The sequence below is a fragment of the Lissotriton vulgaris genome, chromosome 8, assembly GCF_964263255.1.
Source record: "Lissotriton vulgaris chromosome 8, aLisVul1.2, whole genome shotgun sequence".
Lineage (NCBI taxonomy): Eukaryota > Metazoa > Chordata > Amphibia > Caudata > Salamandridae > Lissotriton > Lissotriton vulgaris.
The window spans coordinates 1,299,354,894-1,299,371,048 of record NC_141696.1 but is presented as its reverse complement, the minus strand read 5'-3'; positions in this window follow the sequence as shown (position 1 = coordinate 1,299,371,048).

The window sequence follows — 16,155 nt, the reverse complement described above, 5'->3', positions numbered from 1 at the left end:
TTGGGACCCCCCTTTTTTCTCGGCCCCCGCATGACAAATCCCCCCAAAACTTCCAGGAAAGAAGCGGAGCGGAGCTGGCCTACATTGTGGAAAATTACACGCAAATTCCTCAACCGGCGCCAAAGTTATTCCCAATAGAATGTTGTGGATTTCCTATGGTAGCTAGGTCCTAGCTATCGCCAGTAGGTAATATATACATATATATATATATATATATATATATATATATATATATATATATATATATATATATATATATATATATATGTATATATATATTTTTTCTCACAAAAGCATCCTCGGTTTAAAAGCGCGCTCAGCACCAGTCAATCCTTCTTGGCAGAGCTGTCTTTATAATGTTCAAGGCAATATTCCTAGCCTTACGCATTTCGGGGCTCCTGTCCCCTTGTTCACAGGCAGATGGACATGCAAAGGAGCCGATTTCATTTAAATGAGCATTTTGCACACGTGACTTTTCTAAGCTCTTTAATTGGCTGCAGTCATTAGTAGCACAATGCTGCATGCTGGTCAACGATGTGCACAATGTTATGGTAACATCCATTAGTTTATTTCGCTCGCTTTATTCACCTGTAGTAGGCTCAGTTCCTTTGCATCACTCTGTCCCCTCGACATTATTCACAGTCTTTTTCCATCGCCGGCTGGCATTCCATAAGTGGAGACTTCGAAAAAGTTTCTGTGTCTCCAGATGGCCCTCAGTCATCAGAGGCGGCGCGCTTTTGCGGCTGGCATGCTGCCGCTAGCAAAACATTTTTTCACACAAAAGCATCCTCGGTTTAAAAGCGCGCTCAGCACCAGTCAATCCTTCTTGGCAGAGCTGTCTTTATAATGTTCAAGGCAATATTCCTAGCCTTACGCGTTTCGGGGCTCCTGTCCCCTTGTTCACAGGCAGATGGACATGCAAAGGAGCCGATTTCATTTAAATGAGCATTTTGCACACGTGACTTTTCTAAGCTCTTTAATTGGCTGCAGTCATTAGTAGCACAATGCTGCATGCTGGTCAACGATGTGCACAATGTTATGGTAACATCCATTAGTTTATTTGGCTCGCTTTATTCACCTGTAGTAGGCTCAGTTCCTTTGCATCACTCTGTCCCCTCGACATTATTCACAGTCTTTTTCCATCGCCGGCTGGCATTCCATAAGTGGAGACTTCGAAAAAGTTTCTGTGTCTCCAGATGGCCCTCAGTCATCAGAGGCGGCGCGCTTTTGCGGCTGGCATGCTGCCGCTAGCAAATATATATATGCAAAACACTCGATATCCTTCTTCGCTTGCTCTGTATATATATATGTCTGAGCAAGGAGCGCAAGCACTTTGATGAGGGCTCACCACAGCGGCCCGAGCCTCCGGCTTCTTTGTGGCACCCACTGCAAAGTTGCGATTCCCTCTTGGTTAAAAAAGAAAAGTCCGATGCGTTTTGGGGCCTAAACACGCCCCTTATTCATGGACTGAAGAAAGGAAATCACCATGCTCGCCTTAGCTGATCAAACACGTTTTATTTGATCAATGGGCGTCGTCGGCCCTGAGTGGGAGGAGTTAGCAGCGCCAGGATCTGTGGGAGTTCTAGTCCTGTAAGGTGAGCGTTTTGTTAAAACCTTTGAGTAGGTTGGCATTCCTTATTTTATTAACTGTCCGTTTAATCCTTGAGTAGGAAGGGGAGAGAAATCTTCAACCTTGCATTTAGTTCAGGGGTCGTTGTTCTGATAGGCGATTGCATTTCCCTCGCCTCAGCCTCCAGTGGCAGGCAGCCTTGGTCCGCCCCCGGAGTGGAGCTCCTCATCCCGACCATGGCGGTCCGTTGGAAAATGTCTGAGCAAGGAGCGCAAGCGCTTTGATGAGGGCTCACCACAGCGGCCCGAGCCTCCGGCTTCTTTGTGGCACCCACTGCAAAGTTGCGATTCCCTCTTGGTTAAAAAAGAAAAGTCCGACGCGTTTCGGGGCCTAAACACGCCCCTTATTCATGGACTGAAGAAAGGAAATCACCATGCTCGCCTTAGCTGATCAAACACGTTTTATTTGATCAATGGGCGTCGTCCGCCCTGAGTGGGAGGAGTTAGCAGCGCCAGGATCTGTGGGAGTTGTAGTCCTGTAAGGTGAGCGTTTTGTTAAAACCTTTGAGTAGGTTGGCATTCCTTATTTTATTAACTGTCCGTTTAATCCTTGAGTAGGAAGGGGAGAGAAATCTTCAACCTTGCATTTAGTTCAGGGGTCGTTGTTCTGATAGGCGATTGCATTTCCCTCGCCTCAGCCTCCAGTGGCAGGCAGCCTTGGTCCGCCCCCGGAGTGGAGCTCCTCATCCCGACCATGGCGGGCCGTTGGAAAATGTCTGAGCAAGGAGCGCAAGCGCTTTGATGAGGGCTCACCACAGCGGCCCGAGCCTCCGGCTTCTTTGTGGCACCCACTGCAAAGTTGCGATTCCCTCTTGGTTAAAAAAGAAAAGTCCGACGCGTTTCGGGGCCTAAACACGCCCCTTATTCATGGACTGAAGAAAGGAAATCACCATGCTCGCCTTAGCTGATCAAACACGTTTTATTTGATCAATGGGGGTCGTCCGCCCTGAGTGGGAGGAGTTAGCAGCGCCAGGATCTGTGGGAGTTGTAGTCCTGTAAGGTGAGCGTTTTGTTAAAACCTTTGAGTAGGTTGGCATTCCTTATTTTATTAACTGTCCGTTTAATCCTTGAGTAGGAAGGGGAGAGAAATCTTCAACCTTGCATTTAGTTCAGGGGTCGTTGTTCTGATAGGCGATTGCATTTCCCTCGCCTCAGCCTCCAGTGGCAGGCAGCCTTGGTCCGCCCCCGGAGTGGAGCTCCTCATCCCGACCATGGCGGGCCGTTGGAAAATGTCTGAGCAAGGAGCGCAAGCGCTTTGATGAGGGCTCACCACAGCGGCCCGAGCCTCCGGCTTCTTTGTGGCACCCACTGCAAAGTTGAGATTCCCTCTTGGTTAAAAAAGAAAAGTCCGACGCGTTTTGGGGCCTAAACACGCCCCTTATTCATGGACTGAAGAAAGGAAATCACCATGCTCGCCTTAGCTGATCAAACACGTTATATTTGATCAATGGGCGTCGTTCGCCCTGAGTGGGAGGAGTTAGCAGCGTCAGGATCTGTGGGAGTTGTAGTCCTGTAAGGTGAGCGTTTTGTTAAAACCTTTGAGTAGGTTGGCATTCCTTATTTTATTAACTGTCCGTTTAATCCTTGAGTAGGAAGGGGAGAGAAATCTTCAACCTTGCATTTAGTTCAGGGGTCGTTGTTCTGATAGGCGATTGCATTTCCCTCGCCTCAGCCTCCAGTGGCAGGCAGCCTTGGTCCGCCCCCGGAGTGGAGCTCCTCATCCCGACCATGGCGGGCCGTTGGAAAATGTCTGAGCAAGGAGCGCTAGCGCTTTGATGAGGGCTCACCACAGCGGCCCGAGCCTCCGGCTTCTTTGTGGCACCCACTGCAAAGTTGCGATTCCCTCTTGGTTAAAAAAGAAAAGTCCGACGCGTTTCGGGGCCTAAACACGCCCCTTATTCATGGACTGAAGAAAGGAAATCACCATGCTCGCCTTAGCTGATCAAACACGTTTTATTTGATCAATGGGCGTCGTTCGCCCTGAGTGGGAGGAGTTAGCAGCGCCAGGATCTGTGGGAGTTGTAGTCCTGTAAGGTTAGCGTTTTGTTAAAACCTTTGAGTAGGTTGGCATTCCTTATTTTATTAACTGTCCGTTTAATCCTTGAGTAGGAAGGGGAGAGAAATCTTCAACCTTGCATTTAGTTCAGGGGTCGTTGTTCTGATAGGCGATTGCATTTCCCTCGCCTCAGCCTCCAGTGGCAGGCAGCCTTGGTCCGCCCCCGGAGTGGAGCTCCTCATCCCGACCATGGCGGGCCGTTGGAAAATGTCTGAGCAAGGAGCGCAAGCGCTTTGATGAGGGCTCACCACAGCGGCCCGAGCCTCCGGCTTCTTTGTGGCACCCACTGCAAAGTTGCGATTCCCTCTTGGTTAAAAAAGAAAAGTCTGACGCGTTTCGGGGCCTAAACATGCCCCTTATTCATGGACTGAAGAAAGGAAATCACCATGCTCGCCTTAGCTGATCAAACACGTTTTATTTGATCAATGGGCGTCGTCCGCCCTGAGTGGGAGGAGTTAGCAGCGCCAGGATCTGTGGGAGTTGTAGTCCTGTAAGGTGAGCGTTTTGTTAAAACCTTTGAGTAGGTTGGCATTCCTTATTTTATTAACTGTCCGTTTAATCCTTGAGTAGGAAGGGGAGAGAAATCTTCAACCTTGCATTTAGTTCAGGGGTCGTTGTTCTGATAGGCGATTGCATTTCCCTCGTCTCAGCCTCCAGTGGCAGGCAGCCTTGGTCCGCCCCCGGAGTGGAGCTCCTCATCACGACCATGGCGGGCCGTTGGAAAATTTCTGAGCAAGGAGCGCAAGCGCTTTGATGAGGGCTCCCCACAGCGGCCCGAGCCTCCGGCTTCTTTGTGGCACCCACTGCAAAGTTGCGATTCCCTCTTGGTTAAAAAAGAAAAATCCGATGCGTTTCGGGGCCTAAACACGCCCCTTATTCATGGACTGAAGAAAGGAAATCACCATGCTCGCCTTAGCTGATCAAACACGTTTTATTTGATCAATGGGCGTCGTCCGCCCTGAGTGGGAGGAGTTACCAGTGCCAGGATCTGTGGGAGTTGTAGTCCTGTAAGGTGAGCATTTTGTTAAAACCTTTGAGTAGGTTGGCATTCCTTATTTTATTAACTGTCCGTTTAATCATTGAGTAGGAAGGGGAGAGAAATCTTCAACCTTGCATTTAGTTCAGGGGTCGTTGTTCTGATAGGCGATTGCATTTCCCTCGCCTCAGCCTCCAGTGGCAGGCAGCCTTGGTCCGCCCCCAGAGTGGAGCTCCTCATCCCGACCATGGCGGGCCGTTGGAAAATGTCTGAGCAAGGAGCGCAAGCGCTTTGATGAGGGCTCACCACAGCGGCCCGAGCCTCCGGCTTCTTTGTGGCACCCACTGCAAAGTTGCGATTCCCTCTTAGTTAAAAAAGAAAAGTCTGACGCGTTTAGGCCCCGAAACGCGTCGGACTTTTCTTTTATATATATATATTGCTCACATAACGAGACATTGTTCAGAAACCATCATTTATAGTGAAACACACACCACATGATCGCACGTAGGACTGGTTATGATCGAGGAAATTATGGAGTTTCTCCCCATTGTTAAGCATATTGGGTGTACATGTATCTAACTCTAATATGAGCCTGGACTCCAAAAGTCTCAGAATTCTCTCTCTGTTCCCTCCTCTTCTCAAAGGGGGTACTGCACCTATAACATAATATTTCAAGCAACTCAGATCATTGTTGTGGACTGCTTTAAAGTTCCTAAACACTGGATAGGATATGTCAGAGTTCACTATTGCCCTGACATGCTGAAGAATTCGAACATGGACTTTGGACAATTTGGTCCTCCCCACGTATTGTAAACCACTAGTACAAGTTAATACATATACTGCGAATTCTGTATGGTAGTTGTATATCCCTTGAGTTGATTAATAGTGGGGCCAAATACAGATGAATATTGGGTTGTGCTATTACCAAATGTACATGCTCGAGATGAGCTACATTTGTAGAACCCATTTTTTTGGTGCCAGCCATGTAGTTTTAGGCTTTGAATCCCCAAATGGTATCTCTGGACCACTTCTAACCAAAGCGTTGTACAAGGATTTGGCTTTCTTAAAAGTTAACATGTGTTGAGATATAAATAATTCTCCCAGAATCACATCTGTTCTAATTATGGGCCAGTTGTTGTTAATTATAGCATCGATTTGCCTATGTTATCTGTTTTATGTGGTTATGAGGCGGGGATTATGACCGGTTTTATTTATTGTATCTTCAGTACAGGCCCTGCTAGATAACCTTAAAGTCTGGTTATGCACTATGTCTTCTTGTGAGACCGCATTAACCTTCTCAAGGGCCGAATGGATGATGTGATTGCTATAACCCCTGTCTGCAAATCTACTTGTAGTTTCAATGACACATTTTTCAAATTCCTGATCAGTACTGCAAATTGTAAGTTGAAGTCAATGTTATTGATGTTATCAATGAATGCTAGAGCTTGTTCTTGAGACCCATTACACACTAAATAATGTCGTCTATGAAACGCATCCAACATAATATGTGCTTGTCCCAGTCCTTCTTGTTTGCTACCTTGAGAACCTGCTCCTCCCACCACCCTACATGCAAGGAGGCATAGCTGGGGGAGAAGCAGGCTCCCATCGCAATTCCTCTTATTTGCTGGTAAACATCTTTGTTAAATAAAAATAATTGTTATGCAAACAGAAATTGATCATTTCGAAAATCATTTCCCAATTTTTGTATTTCTCAATAGCTCTGTTTTTTATAACAAATTCTACTGCCTTAACACCATCTACACGATTGATGCTGGTGTACAGAGCACTGATGTCAAGAGTAATAGGAATGCATTGGTCCTACCAGGGCAAAGTTGTTATTTTGTCCAAAACACCATTGGTATCCTTTATATACGAGGGTAATGCTGTAATAAATTCCTGAAGATAAAACCCCACATACTGAGACATTTTTTTCCAACAGTCCTCCATTGGCAGCTAAGTTTGGTCTACCAGGGACTGGATAAATTCTCCTATGTATTTTTGGCATGAAATACAATATTGACGTGATACAAAAATCCATATTTCGAAATTGAAATGTATCATTGGAAAGTAGACCTTCTCCTCTCTATCTGTTAGTTTACAGGTTTCCTTCATCCATTCAAGCTGGTTATGGTTGGACGTTTTATAACATGATACATCATCCAGGTGTTTGTGTGCCTCGATTAGATATTCACTTTTTGGCCACAGAACAATATTGCCCCTTTGTCGGATTTGTTTATGATTACATCACTCTGTTCCTGTAGTTTGTTAATGAGATCCTGAAATATTTTATGTTTGAACTAAACTCTGTTCTTTCTACATTGAATCGTCAACTGCAGCTTTTTAAGTCCATCTACTACCACATCTTGAATAACATCTATGGCATCCCATGGCTTAAACGGGATAAAAGATGAAGTTGGTTTAAAGGGACTGCATTTAGCAGATGGCAAATTGACTCCTGCATTGTGCAAGATTTCTTGAGTACTGTGCACTGGATCCTCACTATTGCCTTCTGATGCTAATGAATCCAATGATCTCAAGCCGGGAATATCTGATACCAATAGAGTAGGTCATTTGAGATGTCATCAATGATATCATCAGTGATGTCACTGACCATGCCATGAATGATGTAATATGTGATGTTATGAGCAGTGCACTGCGGGTGCGAGTTATAGTTAGCTGAACTAACTATACCGGTGGAATTTCTGTATGAGTGAAATGTCCGTCTAACTATAACGTCCCTGAACCCTATGGTTTTTTAAGTGAATTTCAAAGATTTTTTAAATGCTAATTTCCTAACTATAGCGTCTGTAAAACCTATGGTTTTTTCAGTGAATTTCTAAGGTTTTTTAAATGCTAATTCCTAACTATAAGGTCTGTAAAACCTATGTTTTTTTCAGTGAATTTCAAAGGTTTTATAAATGCTAATTTATAACTACAAAAGTCCCTGAAACCTATACTGTTTTTAGGTACATTTTAAATAGACATGCATACTTTTTGTAGTGTAACAGTAGGCTGTGATAAGTTATAATTTAACAATGTTTAAAACTTAATTAGCAGTAATTAACATATAAGTGTGGAAAAAGTGTGACGCAGCAACTATGATACCTGACTTCAAACAACAGCGTTCACAGTTTGTTTCCTCCAGCGGCACGTTAGCCCACCACTATGGGCAACACCTTGGCTAATCTTACTGATGCCCTCGAGTGCCGGCACACCTTTCCAGGGGTACCTGTACACTTTACAAATGCTGGTATTTTTTTAACGTAAAACCATAGTGAGGAGAAATGTTAGCATGTATTTTTTTTCTACTATTCTAAACAATATCTTTTTATATCTTCTATTTAGAATTACAGCAATTAATAGATGTTTTTAGTCACGAGAAAGGAAATGACACGGTTTACCGGGTAACAGTTTTTAAGCTCGCCAACGTATGTATATATTAAGGAACTTATACTTATGAGGATAGAAAGGAAAACCTTAACCGCTTCACATTTTTTAACTTTTACCAACACGGGCACAAGTGAAACAGTGAAAATGGGTGCACGTGTCAACTGTAAAACGTGACATCTAAATGGGCGGAGCTGCATCTTCTATCCACAGACTACTCAAAAACCAAAAAGTATATAAACCACACCAGTTGTTCGATTAATTTCATTTTTGCAAGTTATTTTCACGTGTCCATTCTGTGATGCAGGTTCCTTTTTCTACCGTCGAATTCTTCTTTTGTGACAACACAACATATTACGGAGTTGTAAGTTGTTTGATTATGGATAGTAGATATTTACATTACTTAGCTATTTCTGAATATTTAATGATTTGTATTACGAAAAAAGTGTTATTGGTTGTTTTTGCCATTTAGATGTAACTTCAGCAGGTGGTATTAAGAAACACCCAGAATAGAGGAAACACTGTTCCTTTTCTGGCTCCTTTGAGGTTACATACTGTGACTATGTACATTGTATAATAATCAGAGTATAACGAACTTCAGAGGTGTTGGTGACCCGTCAACGCGAAGTCTAAAGATTCATATGTCACGTGAGCAGCTTTTCTTTCTTACTCTGTTTCCCCCGTTTGATCATATACTGGGAATTTGTAGATAATAAGATTCACAGTCATTATGATCTGAGAGGAGTTTATGAGCCGTCGGCGTGAAGACGAAGATCTCAAAGTTGTGGAAAAAAAACTTTGAACATAATCACGGTTGAAAAATATTTAGTTATTGATCTTGTTTTGTGTTTATGAATTTATTTTCCTTTTCTTTTTTTGTGTGGCATCAATGAAACTCTGTATATTGTAATAGTGGAATTAGAGATTTGTCGCCGCCAGGAGTAAACCATCTCAAATACAGCTTACTGACCTTTATAACTTACTTGATCAGATATTTTTACAGAATAGAGATTGTAAACATTTAGTTTTTTGGTAGTCCTCCTTATTCTTCTTCTCCTGTGGAATACTATAAAGTCACTGTGTATATTTTAATACTGTGAACTGATAGTACTACAGAGGAGTTGGAGATCTATCTCTGCGACATACATTTACTACAGTTATTTCCGTTGAGAACTTACTACCTTATAGTTTGTAACACTGCTAATATTTTATAAAATAGTAGTCTTTAAAAACAACTCTATACATAGTGCTTTATTTAATGTTTTGATGAAGCGTACATTTGTAGGTAATATGACATCATTTATGTTTAACTTTTTTTTCACTTGTTATTGTTCTTCCTACCTGAGATGATGTAGTGTGGAAGTGTTTCTTGTAGCACTTCTCTCCTACTTTATCTGAAAGTAACTGATGCCCTCTTATATTAACAAGAATATGGAGCAACACTTTTATAAACTATAGTATAGAAAAAAGGAGGGTGTGGCCACGATAAAGGGATATTTTATGAATTGCGTTTTTATTTGTCATCCCTCTGATATATACAGCTACCCTTTCCTAAGAAAGTATATTTGTGATTGCATAATAAAAACACTTAATTGTTTGCACCGTAACCACAACTACTATTTTGTTGCAAGGAAATATCACTACCCGTGACAGAAGTATGCCCAGCACTATAACTATACATTATAAGTAAACCTTGCCCAGAGAAGTCGACTATGCAGAACCTTATTTAAATGAAGACCGCAACAGCGCACTTTCTTTTTCAACCCCCTCCTCCATAATATATTATTTGCTCCAAAGATGTAGCACTCCCGTCAGAAAAGTAACCACTACATTATAAGTACATAATGCTGCTGTGAAGCATCCCACCCACTGACTTAATAAAAAGAAGACCGCAACACACTGTTATTTTCCCAACATGATTTGTAGACCCCACGCAAATTATGTCAATGGCCCTAAAAATATATTTAAAAAATGTACCTTCACAGTCCCTGTCCACCACCTTGAGACCACTGTACAGAGTTAATAGTGTTCCTACCCTCCTCTCTACTACTTTGTTTCCGCGTACTCCTTTGAAGTGCGTCACAAAATGGCTGACAACAGCCATTTTCCCACCCAATAAGAACCAAACTTCTACTTGGAACACTTTGCTCAATAAAATATCCATGGTGTTCCACAGAAGCGGAGGATATGGCTGCCATCACTTCTAGTTTTAATGCTTCACAGCCAATGAACATTAAGCTTGGGAAACTCCTCATTGGAACACGTTACCCATTGAGATGTCCCTGATTCTCCGGGAAGGAGATTGCTGGCAAAACTTCTACTTTCAATAGTTTACAGCCAATCAACATTAAGCTTGGGAAGGTCCTCCTTGGAACACGTCAGCCAATGAGATGTCCCTCCTACTCTGCGGAGGGAAGGGATTGCCTGGCAACACTTTTACTTTCAATGGTTCATAGCCAATGAACATTAGGCTCTGGAAGGCCCTCCTTGGAACATGTAAGCCAATCAGATGTCCCTCCTATTCTGCAGAGGGGAAGGGAATGCCTGGCAACACTTCTACTTTCAATGGTTTACAGCCAATGAACATTAAGCTCTGGAAGGTCCTCCTTGGAACATGTAAGCTAATCAGATGTTCCTCCTACTTTGCAGAGGGGAAGGGAATGGCTGGCAACACTTCGACTTTCAATGGTTCGCAGCCAATGAACATTAAGCTAATTGTTGGAATACCTCAGCCTATTAAATGTTAATTTTGTTCCGCACAGAGGGAAAGAACACCTCCTCCCCAATAATATTACATATCCTCTAACAAAGTGGCACTATCCATGATAAAAGTGACACTGCTTTTTGAGGCTGCTATCACTGGTAAACTGCTGATATGGGCTGTTTGCTTCAGCTTGTGAATGGTGAGTTAAATTTATCACCATTTTGGTTGCTATAAAGTGCTTTTAACTCGGCAATGTGTCCTTGAGAATATATCCCTTGGTGTTTGAAAGTCTTAAGAAGTACTTGAGTGCCACGCTCAGAGCCGCGCACCCATTGCTTTCACACAGGGGCCGCGCTGAGCACCACACTAGAGATGTGACTCAATTCTTTTCTTTTCTTTTTTTTTTAAAGTCCACTTTTACTAATTTACATTCGCCTCGGGGACCCCATCCCCTGAAGCATGCGTTCAATATTTAAAAAAAAAACAAAAAACAAGAAGAGGGCCCCTCACGTGACCAATTACGGGCTGAGGACCCCATCCCCCGAGGCCTGGCTCACCGTTGGGGACCACAGGGGGAGCTCCAATGCCCCCACGGTCCCGACGGCTGCCCGCATCCTGCAGGAGCCGGCATTACTTTTCCACAGGGGAGCTGCTGGCATGCAGCTCCCCGAGTGGAAAAGCAATCAGCTTTGGATTTTGGAAGCGAGAGCAGGTTTCCCAGCTCTTGCTTTCAAAATCCAAAGGAAGTTTGGTATGACATTGCAGGAGCAGCGTGGCTCCCGCCCTGTCATAGCAAACAGCAGTGTCCCGGGGTGGGCACCCTGGGACATTGCAGGAGCCGGCCCTGGGGGATGGTGGTCCCCAGGACCATCACATGCTCCAGCAGGCCCCTCCCAACATGAGTGAAGCCCCAGGGAGGTAGTGGTCCCTGGGGCTGCTGGGGCCCCATTAAAATAAAATGCAGGAACCAGTGCTTCATTGTTTTTAAACAATTTCAGCAGGATTCACAACCCCAGCGTGTATTGCACCAATTATTTTTTTTAATAATTCTTTTTTTCACCCTGGGGGTCCTACTGGGACCCCCTGAGCAGGCCTAGGAGATCAGGGTGTTTAAACCCTGCCCCCTTCTCTTGTTTTATACCTTTGTTTCTCTGTTTTCTGGGAACACGTTTCTACCGAGGCACAAGATGGCTGCCTACACTTCTTTGTTTGGAGTGTTCACAGTGAAGCTCATACTCGGGGATAGGCTCCGCCCAGATATCAAAACTTTTATTTTTTGAATTTCTCAGCAACTACTGAACAAATTTACACCATTTAAAAAGAAGTTTGCATTTTGATCCAAGCACTACCTTTTTGCCAAATGTGGAGTATTTTGGTTCAGTAGTTTCGGCTGTAGCCTTGCCCAAAGTTTCCTATGGGAAATTGATGTTTTACTCTTATTTTTTAGTTTCTCAAAAACTACTGAATGCATTTACACCATTTAAAAAAAGGTCGCTTTCTGAACCAAGCTCTAACATTTTGCCAAATTATGGGTAATTCCGTTCAGCAGAAATATTTTTATCCTCTAGACCTGCTTAGGGGGTCCCCCCCTAAAAATATATATATGTTTTTAAACATGGAGATAAGTGCGCTGGGTGCATGGATCAGCGGTAAAAAAAATAAAACAAAACGCGGGCTACTGTGCTTGTTTAAAAGTTAGCTACGTGGGAGGGCCAAATCCCGGGGTCTAATATATTACATTTGATAGGGGTTCAGAGGGGCCCTGTAGCCTGGGGACCACCATTCCTCGGTGCTACATAATAAATGGGTGAGGGAGCTCAAAGGTCCGTCTAAGCCCCGGGGATTACCACCCTCCGGGTCTTTTTATATTTTGGGAGGGGGGCCACGTGGTCTCCATTCTGGAGCAGTCCAAAAAGCCTTGGGTAACACCACCCCCCAGTAGTGACTCCAGAGGTATCTTGGGGTGCTAACCCCAGCAACACTGCTGTTTGCTATGGCAGGGCGGGAGTCGAGGTTCCCGCTCTGTCATAGCAAACTTGAGAGCATATTAACAAGTGCCATTTTGCTGCAATTTAAAAAAAAAAGCCAAAAGTGCAGTGAAAAGATTTTGCTCTATTTACTAGGTGACGCTAAGATGCATTAACGCATGTTAGCAGCCGGTTTGCTAACAGCTCGCCTCATATCTCCAATGAGTTGCAATGTAGGCGTTTCCCATGGCAATGCAGGTGTTCCTATGATAATACAACATGGAATAGGGAGGTATGACAATTGCGTTGTATTTACAAGGCGGCCCTGGATTTGAGTACCGCTAGCAAAACTCTTGGTAATTGCGGTTTATGTCAGATCCTAACATCTGTTCTGAAGTAGACTTAAGAATGTTTAATATGTGAGGTAGATTGATATGTTAAGTCCACAGTCTTATATTAACAAGCTTTTCACTTGCAAACATAAATTATCGCTGTATTTCTCGCAATATTGGGGGCATATTTACAAGGACAGCGTTCAAGTTCAGTTCAAGTTCAGGGATTTATATAGCGCACTACTCACCCAGAGGGTCTTGGGGAAGGGGGGTTCAATTCTTGTCGAATAGCCAGGTTTTAAGTTCTTTTCTGAAGGAGATGTGGTTTTGAGTAAGGCGGAGGTGAGTGGGGAGTGAGTTCCAGGTCTTGGCCGCCAGGAAGGAGAAGGATATGCCACCCATGGTGGATTTTCGGATGCGCGGGACTGCGGCGAGGGCTTGATTGGACGATCTAAGTTGGCGGGTGGGTGTGTAGAAGGACAGTCAAGTGTTGAGGCATTCGGGTCCTAGTTTGTAGAGGGCCTTGTGTGCGTGGGTGAGAAGACGGAATGTAATTCTCTTGTTGACGGGAAGCCAGTGGAGGTCTTTTAGGTGTCCGGTGATGTGATCTTGGCGAGGGATGTCCAATATGAGTCTCGCTGATGCGTTTTGGATGCGTTGGAGTTTTTTCTGTAATTTTTCTGTGATTCCGGCGTATAGTGTGTTACCATAATCCAGTCGACTCGTGACCAGTGCGTGGGTGGCAGTCTTTCTTGTTTCGAGGGGGATCCATCGGAAGATCTTTTTGAGAATACGAAGTACGTTGAAGCAGGAGGATGAGACTGCGTTGACTTGTCTGGACATCGAGAGAGAGGAGTCTAGGATGAAGCCCAGGTTGCGTGCGTGGTCTGTGGGTGTGGGTGCTGTGCCCAGAGCGGAAGGCCACCAAGAGTCATTCCAGGCAGAGGGGGAGGATCCTAGGATGAGCACCTTCGTTTTGTCTGAGTTGAGTTTTAGGCGGCTATGTTTCATCCATTCGGCTACTTCTTTCATGCCTTCGTGAAGATTGGTTTTGGCGGTGTTAGGGTCTTTGGTGAGGGAAAGGATTAACTGGGTGTCGTCGGCGTAAGAGATGATGTTAAGGTTGTGTTGACACGCGATGGAGGCGAGTGTACTCATGTAAACGTTGAAGAGGGTGGGACTGAGTGATGATCCTTGTGGTACTCCACAGATGACTTCAGTGGCCTTTGAGTTGAATGGGGAACGTCGGACTCTTTGAGTTCTCCCGGCGAGGAATGAGATGATGCAGTCCAAGGCTTTTCCTTGTATGCCGATGTTGCTGAGGCGTTGTATAAGGGTGCTGTGGCAGACTGTGTCGAAAGCGGCCGAGAGGTCGAGTAGAATGAGAGCCGCTGTTTCTCCGTTATCCAGTAGTGTTCGGATGTCGTCTGTTGCTGCAATGAGGGCGGTTTCTGTGCTGTGTTTGGCTCGAAATCCGGACTGAGAGGGATCGAGGGAGTTGTTGGATTCAAGGAAGGCAGCGAGCTGGCTGTTGACGGCTTTCTCAATGACTTTGGCAGGGAAGGGGAGGAGGGATATGGGTCGGTAGTTTTTAAGTTCAGAGGGGTCTGCTGTGGGTTTCTTCAAGAGGGCGCTGAGTTCGGCGTGTTTCCAGCTTTCTGGGAACGTGGCAGAGTTGAACGAGCAGTTGATGACATCACGGAGATGGGGTGCGATGATGGAGTCAGATTTGTTGAAGATGTGGTGGGGGCAGGGGTCGGTTGGCGAGCCAGAGTGGATTTAGTTCATTAGGCGGATGGTGTCTTCGGTGGTGATTGGGTTCCAGACACTGAGGTTGTTAGTTGGCGGTGTGGGATCTGAGGGGGGTGGGGAGGGTTGTTCGCAGGGAGTGTTCTCGAAGCTGTTGTGAATGTCGGCAATTTTGTTGTAAAAAAGGAGGATAACGCATCGCAGAGGTCTTGGGAGGGAGTGATGTTGTTAGATGCTGCGGCGGGGTTGGTGAATTCTTTGACGATGTTGAAAAGTTCCTTGCTGTTGTGGGAGTTGTTGTTGAGACGAACTTTGAAAGCTGATTTCTTGGTGGATCGAATCAGTTGGTGGTGTTTGCGGGTGGCCGCCTTGAGGGTGGCCATGTTGTCGGTGGTTGGGTTTTTTCTCCATTTTTTCTCTAGGGTGCGGCATAGCTTCTTGGATTTTTTAAGGTCATCATTGAACCAGGGAGCCTTTTTGCTGCCTGAATTGATCTGGTGCTTTTTCAGGGGTGCTAATTCGTCAGCACTGTGGGTGATCCATTGCTTGAGTTTGGTGACCGCTTGGTTTGGGTCCAATGAGAGGGTGGGAGGGGTTTGGTTGAGCGATGTGAGGAGTTGGTCGGAGGTGATTTTGTTCAAGTTTCTCCGAGGAATAGGTTGTGGGCGGTTCTGGGTCAAGGTGGTTTTGTAGCTGAAGTGAACACAGCTGTGGTCCGTCCAATGGAGAGCTGTGGTGCGGTCGAAGGAAATGTGCTTGCTGGAGGTGAAGATAGGGTCGAGCGTGTGCCCGGCTACATGGGTGGGGGTGTCCACAAGTTGTTTGAGTCCGAGATTGGCCAGGTTGTCCAGAAGGGAGTTGGTGTTGCTGTCGTGTTTGTTTTCAAGGTGGTAGTTGAGGTCTCCTAATAGAATGTAGTTCTCGGAGGCGAGGGCATGTGGGCTGACGAAGTCAGTGATGTCATCGCTGAATTGAGTGCGGGTTCCTGGAGGCCTGTATATGAGGGTACCTCTAAGTGTGGTCCTAGGGTCGGTGTGGATCTGGAAAATGGAGATGTTCGGCGGTTGCAAGATTATCGTCAATGCTGGTCGTGATTTTGTTGGTGTTCCTGTGGATGATGGCGATGCCTCCTCCTGTTTGGTTGGTGCGGTCTTTTCGGATGATCTTGTAAGCGTCCGGTATGGCTATTGCGATGTCGGGTGCTGATGATGTGTTCATCCATGTTTCTGTAAGGAAGGAGATGTCCGGTGACGCAGTGTCGTAAAAGTTATCGTCGCTTTAGCGTTAGGAAAGTGCTGTTAAAGCGGCCATAGTGGGCCTAACAATAGGCTTTTGAGATTTTGTGAGAATTCCAA